General features: G+C 42.3%; 1 protein-coding gene across 8 annotated transcripts in view; it reads right to left on the reverse strand.

The window, feature by feature from the left end:
• The window catches only part of CCDC3 (coiled-coil domain containing 3), a 192,370-nt gene that overhangs the window by 157,877 nt on the left and 20,641 nt on the right, over positions 1-13,852 (reverse strand). The window lies entirely within an intron of this gene.

Here is a 13,852-nt window from a genome sequence, read left to right on the forward strand (position 1 = left end):
CCCCTGCCTCTCAATGGATCTTCTTGCACACGCAATTTTGGATACTCTTTGCCCCACAAATGGGAGGTGGAGTCAGGGGGAAGGGTGTTTGCCTCCACTCTCAGAAAGATAAAACCTCACTTTTCTTTAATACCAGTGGTCTGAAACTGGAGTTACTTGTTTTTGTTTTTGTCTCTGTTTCTGTAGGTCAGAGGGTTAAAATCAGAGAGAGAAAAACTTGGACGGTTGACTTATGTAATAAAAGCACATGGAGCCCACCTTAACGCTTTTTAGAAAAATAGGAGATGATAGAAACAGAAGGATTATCACATCTACAAGTGAAGGATGTTGACTCGTCATTTTTATGTCACTTATGAACCCAAATCTGACGCTCCGTTTCTACACCACTCAGATCAAAATAGGAGCTGCCTCTTTTGCTCCTCATAAGGGTGCCCCAAAGTCACAGCCCTCACGGTGTCATCTGGCACAGCGTGGCACCTACCACAGCCAGGTAGCCGTGTTAAGAACACAGGACTCAGCCAGGGCGAGCCTCACCTGGTTTGCCTGCTCTCAACTCAGCTATCACAGAGTGCTCTCGTTCCTCCTATTTACGCTCCTGATTCCCCACTCCTGTCTTTGTGCACACTCTCCCCTGCCTGGAATGCTTTGGCTCCTCCCCTGTAGTCCCCTCCAGCTACTCATTAAATCTACTCAGCTTATAAACTCAGTTTACGCTTTGAAAAATGGATTGCTCCCACTGTTTTGTCCCTCACTCAATATCAATGCCAATAACTAGTTAATCGTTTGTGTTTCTGTCTCTTGCTTTGCCGTAAGATCCATGAGGACAGGGAGTGGGTCCCCCTGCCTAACAGACTCAAGTATAGAGGACTTCAGTAATTCATACTCATGTAGCACCCCAATGTGGGCCCAAATCAGAGAGGGTACTCAGTTCCGTGCAGTCATAAAGGGACCCAGGCTGATGCCAACTCTGCTACCTCCATCCTATGGTTTCCAGGGTCATCCTAGGCATTGACACCCAGCTAGAAGAGGGGGAAAGTACAGGAGACTTTCACAGGCCGGGCCTGGAAATGGAAAGATCACTTTCTCCCACAATGCACTGGCCGCAGCTCAATCACTACAACAGAAACCAAGAAATATAGTCCAGTTGTGCGCCCAGGAGGTGAGGAAGCGAGCTCAGTCACGAACCAGCTTCTGCCCCAACATTTCGAACCAGCTCACACTCAGTTGTGAGCACTCTAAGCCGGGAAGGTGAGCCTGCCTATGCATCTAAGGGAGGGTTTTGCAGGAAGCTTGAGTGCATTTTCCCTCAACATCTTTCCAGACTTGGGCACAGTGCCATCTGCTGCTCAGAATAAAAAGCAGGAAGGTTTGGGGACCCCAGGAACCATGTTTGAAGAGCCAGAATTTAGCACTCTGGAATTTTCACTGGCTTGGTAACCAGAGGAGATTAGAGGAAATTCATACAGCAGCCATTTTCATCCAACAGACACCAATCAATAACTGTGAGGACAGAGGAGACGAGTTGCTTAGTGGGTTTTGGCTGACTTTATTTTTCTGTGACATCAAACTAGGAGGTAAACACAGGGATGAAAATCAAGAGGAACATGTAAATGTTCTTATGTAGGAAGACATTAATGACAATGGGGCATTTGATTGGAGTCAAAAGACCTAGATTCGAGTCCCAGCTTTGTCATCAGCAGGGCTATGGTTTCCTCAGTTTTAAAATAAGGGAAGAAGAAGACTTGACTAGATCCCTTCCAGCTGGGAGTTCTAATCCAGTCATATAAGACCCTTTTTGTCTCTTCCAAGTTTTTCTCTCAATTACAGTTAGTTGAGTTAAATTTCCATGTAATATTAGTTTCAGGTGTAGAATTTAGTGATTCAACACTTCCACACATCATCGTGTGCTCGTCACACGATCCCCATCCCCTATTTCACCCATCCCCCGACTTATCTCCTCTCTAGCAACCATCAGTGTGTTCTCTATGGTTAAGAGTATATTTCCTGGTTTTCTTCCCTTTCTCTTTTTTTTTCCCTTTTGCTCATTCGTTTTGTTTCTTAAATTCCACATATGAGTGAAATCAGATGGCATTTGTCTTTCTCTAACTGACTTATTTCACTTAGCATAATACTCTCTAGCTCCATCCATGTTGTTGTAAATGTCAAGATTTCGTTCTTTTGATGACTGAGTAATATTCCACTGTGTGTGTGTGTACCACATCTTCTTTACCCATCAATGGACACTTGGGCTGTTTCCATAATTTGGCTATTGTGGACAATGCTGCTATAAACATCAGGGTGCATATATCCCTTTGAATTAGTATTTTTGTATTCTTTGGGCAAATACTGAGTAGTGCAATTATTCAGTCCTAAGGTAGTTTTATTTTTAACTTTTTGAAGAAATACCAAACTCCATACTCCATACACAGAGGCTGCACCAGTTTGCATTCCCACCACAAATGCAACACATTTCTCCACATCCTCACCAACACCTGTTGTCCTTGTATTGTCGATTTTAGCCATTCTGACAGGTGTGAAGCAACATTTCATTGAATTCAACTTGAATTATTTTATTAATGTATTGTTGGATTTGGTTTGCTAGTATTTTGCTGAGAATTTTTGCATCTACGTTCATAAGGAATACTGGCCTGTAGTTCTCTTTTTTAGCGGTGTCTTTATTTGGTTTTGGTATCAGGGTAATGCTGGCCTCAAAGAAGGAATTTGGAAATTTTCCTCCCATTTCTATTTTTTGGAATAGTTTGAGAAGAATATGCATTAAATCTTCTTTAAATGTTTGGTAGAATTCACCTTTGAAGCTATCTGGTCCTAGACTTTTGTTTTTTGGGAGTTTTTTGATTACTGATTTGATTTCTTTGCTGGCTATTGGTCTGTTCAAATTTTCTATTTCTTTCTACTTCAGTTTTGGTAGTTGATATGTTTCTAGGAATTTATCTATTTCTCCTAGGTTGTCTAATTTGCTGGTATATGGTTTTTCATAATATTCTCTTATAACTGTATTTCTGTGTTGTTGGTTGTTATCCTCTCTCATTTGTGATTTTATTTATTTGAAATCCTTTCTCTTTTCTTTTTCTAAGTCTGGCTTATCAATTTTATTAATTTTTTCAAAGAACCAGCTCCTCATTTCACTGATCTATTGGTTTTTAGTTTCTATATCATTTATTTCTGCTCTAGTCTTTATTATTTCCTTCTTCTGCTGGTTTTAGGTTTTGTGTGTTCTTCTTTTTCTAGCTCCTTTAAGTGTAAAGTTAGCATATTTGTGATTTTTCTTGCTTCTTGAGGTAGGCCTGTATTGCCATATACTGCCATCTTATGACCACTTTTGCTGCATCCCAAAGGTTTTGGACCATTGTGTTTTCATTGTCATTTGTTTCTATGTATTTTTTATTTCTTCTTCTATTTCCTGGCTGACCCATTCATTGTCTATTAGCATGTTACATAACCTCCACTTGTGCTCTTTCCAGGTGTGTGTGTGTGTGTGTGTGTGTGTGTGTGTGTGTGTGGTCAACTTGTAGTTTCTTAGCATTGTGGTCATAAAAGGTGCATTGTATGTCTTCGATCTTCTTAAATTTGCTAAGGATTGTTTTGTGGCCTAATACGTGATCTATTCTGGAGAATGTCCCATGTGTACTTGAAAAAAGCATATAGTCTTCTGTTTTAGTATGTAATGTTCTGAACATATCTGTTAAGTCCATCTGGCATATAGGACCCATTTTAAAGATGGTAGTTGAAGCCATATAAATACATTGGATCTGCCAAGGAGAGTGGCTTTTGTTTTCTTTTTAAAAAATATCCAAATATGTATGTTTCAATTTTCTTGTCAGAAACATGTTTCTTGCATTTAAAGACATAAATATGTATGTATTTTTTAATTAGGTATGTAGGACTCACCAACTTATTGGTGGTTCTGATGAGGGAAGAGAGTTTCTAGGTTGGTGTAATGAGGCTACTGATAAAATTCTGCAACTAATTAATAACAATACTAGTTAACCCACTTGTGAGCATCAACTGGAAGTCAGACACATTCTAATTGCTTTACACAGGTTTTCTCACTTTTCACAAAAACCCTTTGAAGAGCACAATTGTTGGTGCTTTTTAACAAAAGTGAAAATTAAGACTCAGAAAATATTGAAGAACAAATTTCGAATGGGGAGGAAGGAGAATGGCAGATGGAGACCTCTCCATCAAAATGCAGAACTATGCTCCCTCCCATGGTGCAGATTTAGTGTTGGGATGTAAACTCTTCCCCTGGTGTCTAGGTGGCCCAGTGGACTGGGAACAGAAGTGGTGTAATACTAAAACGTAGATGTGCCCTTGTCATGCTCTCTTCTGCCTCCTCTCCTGACTGCACGCTGACACCAAGGCAATCTTGGAAGCTACCTAGAAGATGGCAGAACCTTCTTGAGTCTGGATCCCTGAACCTTGTAGAGTGGACCTCCTGTGCCCCATTTCACCCGCCACCTCCTGACTTATCTTGGAATGTTACACGGATAAGAAATAAATTTGTATTGATTAAGCCACTAAAATTAGGGAGTATCTTTATGACAGGACTACTACAGAGCAGGTATATTGCTATATCTAAGTAAAACTGAGTGTAAAATAAAGATGACAAATATTGGATGTGTTGAGTTTGGAATCTTGTGAGACAACCACCTGAAGATATTCAGTGAACAGGCAGTAGAGACACATGGAATCATTGTTAATGCACACAAATTCACCTGTGTGTGCTTGGTCTTAAATAAATAATAGGGGCACCTGGGTGGTTCAGTCAGTTAAACATTTGGCTCTTGATTTTGGCTCAGGCCATGATCTCATAGCTCGTGGGATCAAGCCTCACATCAGGCTCTGCACTGACAGTGCATTGCCTGTTTGGGATTCCTCTCTCTCTCTCTCTCTCTCTCTCTTCCCCTCCTCCATTCTCTCTCTCAAAATAAACATAAATAAATAAAGGAAGAACTACTTAATTTCCTCTTTCTGCCATTTCCCCCCAAAGTTGTAGGCTCTAAACAGGTTGTGAAATGGGAGATAGGAGCCTCTCCTCCTCTCTTGTGTATCCTCACCACATGAACACCTCACTACTCCAAGCGTCATTCCCATCTGTAAGGAAACGTCCTTTTCTACATAACAGCTCCAAATTCAAGCCAGCTGTTTTGTCTCTTATTCAACTGAAAAAAACAATGAACCAGTCTCATGTTGAAGAAACGTTATTTTTCCACAGATCCTGATCTTAGAACTCAGCCTCATACAGGATGTGACTTCACTCTGTAAGTTTGGGAACTGCTGTTTTCAGGATGGCAGCTGATTTGTCAGACAGGATTGGCTCTTTTAGGGAGTGTGAAGAGAGGGCCACAGGTGGCACCCTGGGGACCCCAACATGTGGGAGGCGGGTGGAGAAGCTGCTCATAAGGGCTAATGAGCAGAAGCGGTAGGGAAGTAAGAGGAGGTCCAGGAGTATCTAGTTCTCCCCAAACCAAAGGAAGACAAAATGCCACAGAGTAAATAACTGATTGTTCAAATTAAAAAAAAAAAAGCAAACTGAGAAAAAGGTCACTGAATTTGATGACAAAAATATCATCTGTGACTTTTGCCAGACCAATCTCAATGGAGTTGCAGGCATAACAATCAGAGGTTGGTGGATAAAAAGATGTGGCAGAGGGAGCAGGGCTCTGAGATGTCCGGTCCTGGGTCAGGGCTGATGGTCCAGATGAGCTCAGGGAGCCAGCACCTCAATCCACTCCCACCATGTTCTAGCTGTCCAACCACTCCTGGACTCGGTTTCTTTATCTATAAAAAGGGTTTAATGATCCCTGTTTCAGAAGCTGAGGCTTCAATGAGAAAATAGTTGCAAATGGCTTTTAAGAAACCAAACATGGGGCACCTGGGTGGCTCAGTCGGTTCAGCATCTGACTTGGACTCAGGTCATGATCTTGCGGTTCGTGGGTTCAAGCCCCGCATTGGGCTCTGTGCTGACATCTTGGAGCCTGAAGACTACTTTGGATCCTGTGTCTCCCTCTCACTCTGCCCCTCCCCTGATCATGCTCTGTCTCTCTCTCTCTCTCAAAATAAACATTTAAAAAAAAAAAGAAAGAAACCGAACAACTCAGAATGAAAAGTTACAGGTGTTGCAGGTATCATAAAATCTTCTTCTCGATGAAGCAAGACAGATAGGCAGCCAAGCACCTGGGCCCCACAATCCATCTCCCCCTAGAACTGCTTTACCGAAATGCCCTTGGGGTTCTGATTTGAGGAATGTCGTCGGAGCAGCCCTGAGAAACCCTGTAGCTCCTTTGCCAAAAAGTTGCTGAAGACGTTGTGTATCGCGCTACACAGCCTCACCCTAAGCTGACCTGGCGAGTGTCCTCAGGTCACAACCATGTGAGTAATTGTGTAAATAACCGTGTTTCTTCCGAATAATTGGACTGTTTTTATCTTGCTGCTCATCACGTTCCCCTTTTCTGCAGTGATTTCCAGAATGCTTGAAGACAAATGTGTGGTTCACCCATTGCACGTACCTAAGTTGCCATGTATGCATTGTTGTACTAGACTCTTCTCCAGTACTTTCATATCCCTAGTCTTGCTATTCTCATAATTTAAATGTGTTATATGATTTCATATTACATTCTTATAAATAGGCTAAATGTTTTGTTATAAAAGAAGATATAATTTTCTTGGGTTGGGGTTGAATAATTTTTAGCCCCATATTATAGCTGGTTTTCAAATATATATTAATACCTCTCCAGTTTGCCTATATATCCCAGTAAACTTGTCCCTGTGAACCTTCCTTTGCACCAGAGCTCATGACAGTAGCTAACACTGACTGAGTTGTTGCTATGGGCTCTTCTAAGTGCTTTTATATGTATGGATTCATTAATCATCATAAGAATCCTATTTATGTCTGCTTTACAGACGAGGAAACTGAGGCCCCTAAAGGTTAAGTAACTTTGCCAAAGCTACCCAGAAGGGAAGTGATGGATCTTAAGATTAAAAATCCAGTTGTCTGGCTCCAGAGTCTGTGTCCTTTCCCATCAAGTATGGCGGGGTAGCAATGCCACTCCTCTACATGCCCAGTGAGAAGATACTTTAAATATTTGCTTTCCGATGCTTTCTAGGATACTGGTAAGAAGAGCTGGGGAAGGGGAATGAGGTAGCTGGATCAAAATTTTTTTTGCCTAAAGAAATAGGCAAAATATAGCTAAGAAAAATACCATGCCTAAACAGAAGTGTTAGGAATACAGATTGCTTTGTTAAATACATGATTTTTTATTTAAGTCATCTTCCTTCCATGGCTTCAAACAGTCCTACTCTTCTTCTTAGAATGTTAATTGCCTATACTTGTCGTGTGTCTTATCATAATGTTAACTTTTTGAAGGCAGCTGGATGAAATAGATATGAATCTGTGCGAAAAGCAAGTTATACATAATAAACATGTCATGTCAAGCATTTCTACTATTTATTAACTTAGCAAAGTAGAGAATGGTTCCGTTGGCAACAGAATATTGAAAAAAACAAGGAGACGATGTTGCTGATTCAAAAGCTTTTGCTTTCTCCTCCTTTATTTCTTCTCTGAAGGTAGTTAATGAGATTATAGTTTAATCCCTGGCCGTACTTTGCCACTCTGCTATCTTTAGTATAGGCTTATGGATGATAATAGTATACTTGCTTAACAAGCAGGATATGAAGTGAATGCTGTTCCTACATCTCAAATATCCTGCTCACTTGTCATCATTCAGGCCCCAGGCAATGTCCTACCCCCTCCACAGAGCCCTTCCTGCTGTCCCGAGCATGCCAGCTCACATGGACATGACTTCTTTCTCAATCCCTACAATGATCTTGGACTTCCACATCATTTCTACAAATGCAATGCTTACCACCTGACATTGTCATTCACATGTAAATGCATATCTGTATCAGGCATTAGATATAAGTTCCTCTAAGGAAGGAACTGAGTCTCCTCATATTTACTATGTCCCACAGCACCAAGTACAAAGGAAGGGCACTATGCATTATGTGTTCAGTGCTCGGTGCATTATGTGCTCGGTGCATTACGTGTTCAGAAGAAAGCGAGGAAGTGAATGAATAAATGGAAGTAAATTTAGAGGTTTCTCTGATTGACTAATTCTGCCTTTGCTTCGGGTAATATTTCTCTGAGGAAGGTCTTTCCATCTTCTGCATCTAAATTACTCGAAATGATGAAATTATCTCTAAAATGCAAATTCCTAAACTCTACCCCCAGTCTCTACAATCAGAATATCTGGAGTTGGGGTAGGAATTTATATCTTAATAACCTACCCTAGGTAATCCTTTAGCACACAAAATTGAGAGCTACTGGCCTGTCAGAGTATGCTTACAATATATTATTTGAATGATGAATTGGAATAATGTGGATTAAATACTGTTCCTCTCCATAGATTTCGTAATCAAGTCCCAGTTTGTACCAACCTGGGTATCATACTCCTTCTGTAAGAAATCAACTCTCCTGGAAGAAAGGGTTATTTATTTATTCATTTATTTATTGCAAGCAATGTTGTAAATCCGTTGAAATTGAGGTATTGCAAAGCCCATAATCATATACTATTATGCCTCAATGACACTTCTGCCTCTAGCATCACTTCACTTAGGAGTTTTAGAACTTGCACAATTCCTGAGAGAAGCCACATCCTCCTGGTCAAGACTGGGCAAGACTCCTAGAGTCTTAGTCTGGTCTCCAGGGGTCGCCTGTGTATGATCATTGGAATATGTCACGAATGCTCTCCTTTTGTCTTCCTTTTTGAAGGGTCTCCAGGTAGGGGACACAGGATACAGAGAACCATTTTCAAACTAAGTCAATGGCCCTGCTCTGGAAGCAGCTTCTAACCTGGGCAATAGATCCCCCAGCTGCAGCAGGAAAACACACACACACAAAACCAAACAACTTCTTATCTTCCACCTTATCAGATGCAGACTTCATTTCAGTGGGAGATTTTTAAAGCTTCAATAGAAAGTGAACCCAATAGGTCTACCAGGACAATTCAACTCTGCTTTTTGCTTTTCTCCTTTTCTGCAGTAGAGAACATCCTCCTTCAGAACCTGAAGCTATGACTCCCCCTTCCCTAATAGGTACTGTGTGTGGTATGGATCTTCCTGGTCATTGTGAGTACAGGAAGACTCCCTTGAAAGGAATTCCATTGAATTGGCTCTGGATGACTTGGTGTCATTTTTCCTAATCCTGTACTCACGTGATATTCATTGATATTCAAGTAGCCTTTTATTAGGACCACCAGAAATAGAGGAATAGGACCCTTTCTTCTGGAGTTTCCATATTAATACTCTCAAAACTAAGCTCTCTAGTCTGATGCTTACTTGAGCACACTCTTTCATCTCCAACTTTTTTAATCCCTTTATAGGTTCTTCTACAATATTTTCTCTTTACTTTTTTAAGTATTTTTCATCACAAGCACATGTACACACACACACACGTTCCCCATGTCAGCTCCATATTTGGGGGCTACTTTACTAGGCTATCTCTTGTGTTTCACCTACATTTCCATTATTCCACGATATTACCACATTCCAGGACTGGCAACCACTTCTGTGGCCACTGCTCATTAAATTCACAGGTCACACTAAAATGGAGCAAAAGAAAGGGTTTCAGGGGGCACCTGGCTGGCTCAGTCAATAGAGCATAAGACTCTTGATCTTAGGGTTGTAAGTTTGAGCCTCACGTTGAGTGCAGAGATTACTTAAAAATAAAATCTTAAAAAAGACAAAGAAAGAAAGAAAGAATGAAAGAAAGAAAGAAAAAGAAAGGGCCTCAGACAGATAATATGAGTGCTTTGTTTAAGATGCTGGCTTTATAGGGGCTTCTGGGTGGTTCAGTCAGCTGGGTGTCCAACTCTTGATCTGGCTCAGGGCATGATCTCACAGTTCCTGGGTTCAAGCCCCACATTGGGCTCCACGCTGATAGTGCAGAGCCTGCTTGGGATTCTCTACCGTTCTCTCTGCTTCTCTCCCTCCCTCTCTCAAAATAAATATACTTTTTTTTTTTTTAAGATGCTGGCTTTATAGAAATATATTTCATGTTTTGCAGAGGAGCCCGTGCGTCCTAGCTAGAACCAGCCGTTTGGCGCCATCTGCTGGACACAAGCAGTCACAGGTTGGGGGAAATTCGGTCATGCTTAAGGAATCAGGTGCCCACTGATGCTCATCCCTGGGACGGTTCTGAAGAAGTGTTCCCACTGGATTGATGCTCTATATCCCTTTATGACAAATCTCCCCAACCTTTAATAAATATCTCAAAAGCGAAGGGTCTTTCCTACTACATCCTATTCCCTCTGCAGTTTCATAAAGCTCCGTTGTTTTATTTAGTCAAGCAAGTCACGAGAACGAAGGAGCCCCACGACAAAACCATCAACAAATAGAGGGCAGAAGCCACATTTCCTCTGTCACTGTATCCTTAGAACTGGCACGTGATAGCAGCTCTGGAATTTATTTTGTTTTGTTTTCGTGGCTTTTGAATAAGACAGTAAATAAGTATCATCTGAGGTGGGTAAATCTGACATACAGAAGTCTTTCTTTGAAGACAGAGTTTTCTAGACTACTCTGCCTGGGTGGCTCCTAAAAAGCTCCTAACCAGGAACCCTCTCCCCACCTCTTATGTGTTGAATCTTTGTTAAGGGAAGAAACACCAAAATTTAAAAAACCAATAACAAACTCCTGGGTGGGAGGCATGAGGGAATAGGGTTTTGCATTATAGTGACTCCATGAAACCTAGCCTAAAACTGGAGAAATAGTAGATGCTTAATACATTTTTTAAAATGATAATTAAAATATTTGCTCAATATGATAGTTAATTTTGTGTGTCAACTTGGCTAGGACTTGAGGCCCCACTGTTTGGTCAAGCACCAGTCTAGATGTTTCTCTGAAGGTATATTTTAGCTATAATTAATATTTAAACCAGTAACCTTGAGTAAAGCTGATTATGCCCTCCCCCTAATGTGGGTGGGCTTCATCCAATCAGTTGAGGAACTGAAGATGAAAGACTGAAGCTAGTCAAAGTGGAAAGGCTTGTGGTCAAGACTGCGGCATAGAAACCCTGCCTGAGTTTCCAGCCTCCTGTCCTGTGGAATTTGAACTCAAGGCTGCAACATCGACTCTACCCAAATGTCCAGCCTGCTGGCCCATCCTGTGGATCCCAGCCCTCTTTCAGTCTCGCTCTTTCTCTCCATATATTTAAAACCTCTTTTTTTTCCATCTGGAGAACCCTAATACGCCCAATACCATACTTCAACCTATATTCTGTATCACTGGTTCTCAAACTGATAGGCATCAGGATACACATTATTTAGATCAGTGTCTCTGGAGTACAGCCCAGGCACCTGTATATGTAATAAGTTCTACAGTTGTGCATGTAATAAGTTTAGCGATGCACATTTTACCATATTTGATTAAGACCTTCTGGATGCAGAAGGTCTTTATAGCCCACACACATTTTTATGTGCTTAAAGAATATATTCTTTATAACTTGTATAGCTTCTTTTTTTATTCTTTTTTTAATGTTTGTTTATTTTTGAGAGATAGAGCACAAATGGCAGAGGGGCAGAGAGAGATGGAGGAAGACATAGGATCCAAAGCAGGCTCCAGGCTCCAAGCTGTTTGTTAGCACATAGCACAGAGCCCAACGCGGGGCCTGAACCCACAAACAGAGAGATCATGACCTGAGCCAAAGTCGGCCGCCCAATCGACTGAGCCATCCAAGCGCCCCAATTTTTAATTCGTTATAGGAAGGGGAACTAACATTAAATACCTGCTATGTGCCACGTCCTGGTTTAGGCTCTTCTCAGTGTATTATCTCATATCTCACCCAATTCCCTTAATGTTAGAGAACAGACCTAATTATCACAAGGTTAGTAACCTGCTCAGGACACACATTCATTTGTTCATCAGATATTTGCCGAGCAGCTGCTGTGGGTCAGGAGCTTCGCATGGCCCTGGGGCTGGAGAAGTGAACGAGAGACACAGTCCCCTCATGGAACTAAAATTCTAGAAAGGATAACCAGTAACAGTCAAGTGAACAAGAAATGAACGCAGCCTTAGGGCACGTGAGGCATGCTGCACAGGAAACGAGAGTGGACAAGACAGAGTCACTGAAACGGTTCTGCCCCGAGTTAAGGAGATTGCAGATGGGGAACCCCAAGCTCATGGGGATGTGGAGGAGGCCACATGAAGAACACAGCGGGGGACTGGAGTGGGGATGGCGTCCCAGGCACTGCTGGATAGGACGCAATCAGGGCTGCTTTTGTCCAGCACCAGAGTGGAGGCGTCTCAAGAAGGCAGGAACTCAAAGAAAAGGTGTGACAGGGGGCTATAAATTTGGGAGTCACCACGGAGAGATAGGATTTAAGGCCATGGCAATGACGAGATGCCCCAGAGGGAGTTCACACACAGAGGGTAGAGCCCAGGAGCAAGACCTGAGGACGGCAGCCATCAGAGGTCAACGGGAGGAGTACCTGCTGAGGAGCAGCGACCTGCAAACAGGAAGCAGGAGAAGCAGGAGACAGAAGCGTCACAGAAGCCCAGCTAGTGCATGACCGGTCCAATGTTCAGATCTGAGGTCTGCGTCCACTGCCCTTGCTCTGCTCACCACATTCTCCTGGTTCATCTGGAGGGCGGAGTGTTACATTCATATCATGCACTGTCAGCCACACTGGCATATGTTAGCTCAGCTGATCCTTGTGGTTTTAGAAGGCGAGTGAGGCAGGTGTTACTGTTTTACAAATGAGGACACAGGTGCCCAAAGTGAGATAACTATTGAGTGGGGGAGCCGGGATCTAGCCAAGCATCTTTCCTGTTGAGTTCACATCTCAAAGAGGACTTTTTAAAGCTTATTTATTTATTTATTTTGAGACAGAACACACACACACGTGCATGGGGGAGGGGCACAGAAAGAGGGAGAGAGAATCCCAAGCAGGCTCCACGCTGTCAGTGCAGAGCCTAATGCGTAGGTCAAACTCACCAACCATGAGACCATGACCTGAGCCCAAATCAAGAGTCAGATGCTTAAATGACTGAGCCACCCAGGTGCCCGTACTGATCAATTCCAATAAGAAAGCCACTGCTCCATATATATAAGCTAGGAGGTAAAAAACAAAACAAAACAAAAAACAAAACAACAAAAAAAACCAAACACATGATTTCTCCCTGAAGAAGTTTACAGACTCACAAGAAAAAAAAAGACCAAAATCAAGGCAAAACCCCATCAATACAAGGTTATAAGTGCAGTAACCCAAGCCACCTCAGATGGGGCACCTGACCCAACCCGAAAAATGGAGAAAAGGTTTCAGCTGAGCTGAACCTTGAAGAAAAAAAGATAGGAGCCAAGATGACCCTGGAGAGGCAGGCAGGGTTGTGTCTCCAAGAGCTCAATAAACTGGTAAGGGGCATGGACTGAATCATCCAGGAGGCCATCAATGGCATTTCTGCAGGAGAGCCGGTGTGGTCAGAACTGAGTTTAGCAGCTGGTTACAGAATGGCTTGAGCGGGGAGAAGCTTGAAGAGAGAGGGGCTGAGAAGCACCAAGGGGGTTGGGGCCATTGTCAACTGGAGCTGGCTTGTACCATCTTGCAAAAGCCAGTGAGGTTTTCAGGAGTTTGGGGGACAGACTATTAAACCTTGGGTGGCTTGAAATCAGCCGTGGTGAAAGTACTGATGCAACAGACACCATCAAATGCTACAAATCAAGGCTTCCCCCCCAGAGCTGTTTGTTAATTACTTTCCAGCCCACTACTGATGGAAGCAGAGATGCGAGTACATTCCAGAAAAGCTCAAGAAGTTGTTGTTTTTAAAGGGTCAGGTCTTG

The sequence above is a fragment of the Acinonyx jubatus genome, chromosome B4 (assembly GCF_027475565.1).
Source record: "Acinonyx jubatus isolate Ajub_Pintada_27869175 chromosome B4, VMU_Ajub_asm_v1.0, whole genome shotgun sequence".
In the NCBI taxonomy this organism is placed as follows: Eukaryota; Metazoa; Chordata; class Mammalia; order Carnivora; family Felidae; genus Acinonyx; species Acinonyx jubatus.